We start from the raw sequence: 7160 nt of genomic DNA, 5'->3' as shown, positions 1-7160 counted from the left end.
CAGTATATATATGTATTTAGAAAAGAAAAGTGATTAAAATACCACCTGTCGTCGGTCTGTTGTACGCAAATTTGTATGGCCGGGATTCATATATAATGCACTAATCTTCTTTCATTTTCTATCTTGTAGTTCATTAGTACATTTTATTATCATAGGGAATATACTTCCCAATGCTGTCTGAGTCAATATTGTATCTCACAGTTTTAGATAAAGTGCCCGTTCTCTATTTGCTATTTATTGACACAATTCTCTTTCAAATAGACAAGATTTTACGTTTGTGTTAGTTGGTATAGACCACAAGAAGTTTGATTAGTTATCGGTTCAATACCTGTCTGTTCTGAGACCTTCTCTTTATACTCAATACACAGACTTGTCTTATAATAAACCAGTGTATTTACACCGGGACAACAGTGTTACAAATGCATCTCTATTTGTGTTCACTTAAGTATGTATGTGTTTATTTATAGATTTTAGCCACCTTCAAAAATGACTGTTTATTGTAATCAGTTTGATTGTGTCAACATTGGAGCAATAATTCTGCAATTATGTTTCTACTTATGTTGATTCATGCATGCGCTGATTCTGGATGCAGATAATTGTCTCCCTTTAGAAGTTACTGTATATTCACATAGATAATTAGCAATTCTTTGTCCTCAGAATCTGCTTTCAGATGTCACATTACACTGTGAGTAACTTATACAGTCATGTGTACCCGCTAACTTTCCCTCATTCCTGCTTTAATTACTCTGCTTTGATAAAGCCGCTTACTGGCGAAACGCGCGTCCGCACCTCACACTGCTGCCGGTCTCAACAGCACAATTGTATGCTGAATACGCACAATATATGTTTATTATTTAGTCCGAATGTATTGATACTGTCTGGGTGACCATGTGTACATACGCTAAGCGGAGTAATTAAAGCCGGAATGAGGGAAAGTTAGCGGGTACACATGGCTGTATAAGTTACTCACAGTGTAATATGACATCTGAAAGCAGATTCTGAGGACTAATAATTGCTAATTCTCTATGTGAATATACAGTAACTTCTAAAGGGAGACAATTATCTGCATCCAGAATCAGTGCATGCATGAATCAACATAATTGCAGAATGATTGCTCCAATGTTGACACAATCAAACTGATTACAATAAACAGTCATTTTTGAAGGTGGCTAAAATCTATAAATAAACACATACATACTTAAGTGAACACAAATAGAGATGCATTTGTAACACTGTTGTTCCAGTGTAAATACACTGGTTTATTATAAGACAAGTCTGTGTATTGAGTATAAAGAGAAGGTCTCAGAACAGACAGGTATTGAACCGATAACTAATCAAACTTCTTGTGGTCTATACCAACTAACACAAACGTAAAATCTTGTCTATTTGAAAGAGAATTGTGTCAATAAATAGCAAATAGAGAACGGGCACTTTATCTAAAACTGTGAGATACAATATTGACTCAGACAGCATTGGGAAGTATATTCCCTATGATAATAAAATGTACTAATGAACTACAAGATAGAAAATTAAAGAAGATTAGTGCATTATATATGAATGCCGGCCATACAAATTTGCGTACAACAGACCGACGACAGGTGGTATTTTAATCACTTTTCTTTCTAAATACATATATATTATTATTATTATTATCAGTTATTTATATAGCGCAAACATATTCCGCAGCGCTTTACAGAGAATATCTTTCCATTCACATCTGTCCCTGCCCCAGTGGAGCTTACAATCTATATTTTCTACCACATGCTCACAAACATACACATATATATATATATATATATATATACATAGATATATATATCACGTATATCTTACTCTATTTATTACTCTATTTATTTTAAACATTTTGCCTTCTACTATTAAATAATAATAATAAAAGCTATATTTTATTATGCAATCAGAGAACTAAATGTAAACTATTATGATCCCCAAAGTGCACCAGACAGGAGTCCTTGCTTTTTCTTTGTTTTTTGATAGTTTATTTTAAGGTTGTCAGGTAGCACCTTCATATAAAACCACATAATTGATTGAGAAAATATTTATAGAGTTTCTGGGGGTATTAGAGAATAATTACTAACTTATCTCTGTAATATTTAAACCAATAGATATATATTGGTGCGAGATCATATTTTGTGTGTGTCAAAGTGTGATTTTGTTTATGCTACTGTACAGTATATATTTTTAAAACTAACGTATCCAATTTTACTTAATTTGAAACTATCATAACCAATCAAATTGTGTTTCCTCTAAATATCTATTTTATCCAGTGTTATACTATGTGCCTTTCTTTACAATTTCAGAGCATCTATTATCGCTGCCTGTAGGAATCCAATTTATCTCCACAAGGCTGTAACTAGAATTTCAGTGACTGGGGTGAGAAAGTAAACTGATCCCTTCTAGCCCTCAACTGTAAACAAATTAACCTTAAAAATGTATTTCTCTCTACATCCCTTCGATATATTTTGAATGCAGCATCAACATCATTCAGATTACGATGAACACCTGTTGTTATTATTAATATTATTATTATTAGAGATGTGCGGGTTCGGTTTTACTCGGATATGTTCGGATCTCAAAAACGGCATCTTATTGGCTATCGGCTATCGTGTTTTGGATAGCCAAACTAATCCGAACTTGCGATAATTTTGTCAAAAAGAACCGAGTAAAACTGAACCCGTACATCTCTAATTATTATTATTATTATTATTACTATTATTATTATTATTATTAACAGACAAGTTGAAAAATTCAGAATTTACATATACATAATTACCGGCCGCATGTTATAGAATTATGTTGAGAAAACCAAAGGAGAGAGGGCCCTGCTCGTGATTTTTTACATTCTAGAATGGATGTAGGTTGAAACAAAGAGGGACATACATGGGGAGCGCATGGAAAAGGTGGAAAACAAACAAAAATAGTAACTGCCACCTGCTGTATTCTGCTTGCATTATGACGAGTATTCACTCTGGACACAAAGTGCCAGCATAGGTTGAAAATGGGGGGGGGGGGAATTGCGTGGGGTTCCCCCTATTTTTCAATAACCAGCACCAAGCTGAACTAGCCAGGGTGGAGGTATAACACTATAGAATAGAGATATACAGCGTGGGGTCCGCCTGCCGTACCGTTAACCAGGCCCAAAATGGTCAGCCCAAGGCTGGAACCCTTCAGAATGTCAGAACCCCCCCAAAAAATGGAGTCTCCCTTCCGAAGGGACAACCAGCTATCCCCAGCACCACCGGTGGCAGTGGGTGCAGGGTTAATGGTAAGGACCTGCTGGCGCTTGGAGAAATTATTAAAATAAACACAAGACACACATTGAACACTGAATACATTTATTAAAATAACACTCCAGCACATATTATTTACAAAACACAGGGATAGAAATTAATGGGGAAATGCTTATTGGCTGAGAGCAGACACTGCCATAGCAACCATTTACACACTCTCAGCCAATTAATGATATGCCAGCACCTCACAGCCACCAACATCACCAATTTTCATTTGCATCCCATAGATGTGCATAGGAAAAAGCTGGGCTACCGTAGCAAAGATGGCCTACCATAACTCTCCAGATGTCCCCATCCAAACATCAGAGTGATATCAATTTCCCCCTAAACATTCTTGGCACATATAGAGAATTAGTATCTTTATCCATTTTATAAAGTAAGCAGAGCAATTAATAATATTGGGGCTGATTCTTATGCTGCCCATCCACTAGGCAATTCATTTGAGCGATTGAACGATAACGACATCGTTATTGTTCAATCGTTCAATTAATTGTTTGAAGATCGTTCACTAAAATGTCTAAAACGACCAGCGATGCGTGTACCCACTGGTTGGTAAAAGACATCTATCATCGTGCAAACATGCTGGACAACCTGATGATAATGTCAGGTTCAGCATGCTTGCAGATGATTGATGTGCCTACACTGAACGACTGCTCATTACAGACTGACAAACGACTGCACGATTACAATGTCGTAATCGTGCAGTCGTTTTCAGTTCGTGTAGTGGATGGGCAGCATTAGTCGGAGGCATCTGTAGCCGCTTTTCCGTATGGCGGTGGCAGTATACTTACCAGCTTATGCTAATGCATAAATCCACCAAACATCCATCTGAATGTGGAATACCATCCCACCATTATTTTTATGTGCAGCCGCAATAGTCATCATTAGTACCTAGACATGAACCCACTTCATGCTGGGACCATGTGGGTACATGCCTGATTTGGCACATGCGCACTCCCCAAAATCTGTATATGGATGCTGAAATCCAAAAGATGCATCTGCAAACCCACTTGTGTCTGACTCAGAATCATCAGACCCCTAGTCTCACTACGTATAGCCATATACACATTCTATACTTCTAAGATTGCTCCTACATGAACATGTAGATATATTTTACAACCAGTAGATGCCGCCATTGTTCCTTAAATGATACTGCTATCATTCTATACCAGGCTTCTATCCGTTACATGTTTTCCTATTTGCCATAGTGAGGATTACTGCAACAGGAAAAGACATTCATTCTGCCAGTAAGACAGGGGTGGACAAAATAATATAGCATTCAGGAGCCAAGCAGAGTATTATGAGCAGTAAGTGAAATTGTTCATTTATTGGCATAAACAGAAATTACTTAGGTTAGGCACCAGAGATACCATATTTAGGTGCATTGGAAACTTACGGGTAAACTCAATAAGACGCCCCCCTTATATAGCCGCAGCTGTGATTAATACAGGCCTAACTGAAGTGACCCTTAAGGGTTTTATCCATCCCTTCAGTAAGAATAACACGTCAAACATATGCACAATGGTAGCTGAACAAAGCACTATATGGTAGGTTATCCTTATTTACTAATTCAAGAGAGAAGCCAGGCTTTTACTTTGAAACATTACAGATACACTTCAAATGCCTCCTATGTGAGCCATTGTTTTTCTTTAATTAATTTAAATTTACTGAACAACAGCACTATTAAGGGACATTTACAGCAAGAGATATTAAGAGATTTTACAGTCCCCACCAGTAAGAGCCGCCACCTGCAGGAACTGCCCAGCAGTGGTAGTGACTTCCCATTGCAACGGCTCCCTGATATTCACAGGCAAACAGGCAGTCCCAGGGCGAAAGCTGAGCGCACTTCCCATGGGAAGCCACTCCCTTGCTAGGACGGCAGCCCTTACCAGGTTCTAGGGGCTGCACCAGCCGACACAGGGCCTGATTCTGACCCGCTCGCGAGCACTGAGCGCTCACAAGCGGGTCAATGGTGCCCAAGTACGCATGCGCACGGCGGAGGCGGCTCCATCGTGCGCATGCGTGAGACCCGAATAACGACGGCCAAGCCGTCGTTAAGGGTCTCGCACCAAAGGGGGTGTGCTGTCGATGGTGATTGACAGCACGCCCCCTTTGGTGGGCGTGCCGGTTGCGTTGCTGCCCAGACGGAGGCCTTCCCATGGGAATGCCAACCGTCTGTGTCCGGCCCCACTGACATCACTAGTGATGTCAGTGGGAGTGCTTTTGGCTCTGATAGAGCCAAAAGCACTCCAGGGCTTGCGGCAACGAGACCCTACTGCAAGGGTCTCGTCACAAGCCTGATGGTCGCGATGGTCTTGACCATCGCGACCATCATTTTGGCCGCTCGCTATGGCTGTGGGTAGTCACCCACAGCTATGCGAGCGGCCAGGAGGCCGCTCCAAAAAGGAGAAGGGACGGCCCTGGTTCAGAGAGAGCGCTCTGTCAGAGCGTCCGGCTCTGAATCAGGGCCAGTCCCTAGAAACCGTCCAGTTTGCTAATGTGTCGCATGTGCGGGTTTGTAATACTGTGCATGTGCAATTACAGACACCCCCCACCCCAGATCAGACAGGAAAGGAGCCGCCGCTGATCCAGTGGTATTTATTGTTAATAAAACACTTTCTAAAGCTTTTCTTTAGTTTAACTGTAGTTAACTATGTGATAATTACTTTTAATTATTCTTTTCACTGTGATATTATGCAGCAAAATTAGCTATAACTATATATCACATGGGTGTCATATGCAGATTACTTGGAAAGGAAGGAAATGTCGACACAGATTAGCAGAACTATTTACTCAGAGAATCACAAGACGCAATTGTGCCCTCCCCTGGGCTTTACACCCTAATTATCCCTACCCGCAGGGGAGCTAAGGATGAAGTGCAGTGGGTTGTACATGTATTATATAAAATATACAGTCCAGTTCTATTTGGCATCATATGACTTTGGTGCACTATTGTGTGGTATAATGTGGATAGGTTTGTACAGTAAGGTGACAAATTTGCGTGGATTAATGGGCGACATGATGATATGGCATAGTGTAGCTCCTTCTAGGGGGTATATTTACCAAAGTGCAGGTTTTTAGAAGTGGAGTTGTTGCCCATAGCAACCAATCAGATTCTACTATATAATTTACCTAGTACCTTCTAGATGATAATAGCTAGACTCAGATTGGTTGCTATGAGCAACAACTCCACTTCTAAAAACCCACACTTTAGTAAATATATTATTATTATTATTATTACATTTTATTTATAGGGCGCCACAAGAGGTCCGCAGTGCCATACATACAGTAAAGGGTACACAGAACATTACATTACATTACAGTAACCAACTTATAAACAGAGCACAAGTAACAATTAACAACACAATTCTCCATACACAATACAGCTGGGAAGGTGAAGGCTGTCAAAGAAGTGCTAGAGAAGAGGGCTGTGAGACAGTGGAGAGGAGGACCCTGCTCCTAGAAGCTTACAATCTAGGGGAGACGGACAGATGACATGAGGCATGAGTGTGAATAGGGGGACCTGAGTGCAGGAAGTAAGTGAGGTGGAGATGGCTGAGGCGGGAGGGACAGAGGCTTGGTGACACACTTATGTGGTGGAAGGGTATGCTTTGATGAACAGGTGGGTTTTCAGTGCACGTATGAAGCTCTGCAAGGTCAGGGAGAGCCTAATCGAGCGTGGGAGCTCATTCCAGTGAAGAGGGGCTGCACGAGCAAAATCTTGGACACGAGCATGAGATGAAGTAACCATGGTGGAGGAGAGATAACAGTCATTGGCAGACCGGAGTGAGTGGGAGGCAGTATGTAAGATGAGGTTGGAGATGTAGGGAGCAGTAGAGTTAGAGAGGGCCT

This window comes from Taudactylus pleione, unplaced genomic scaffold, assembly GCF_031769625.1.
Source record: "Taudactylus pleione unplaced genomic scaffold, aTauple2 ptg000202l, whole genome shotgun sequence".
NCBI lineage: Eukaryota > Metazoa > Chordata > Amphibia > Anura > Myobatrachidae > Taudactylus > Taudactylus pleione.
Note: the sequence above shows the minus strand (reverse complement) of the source record.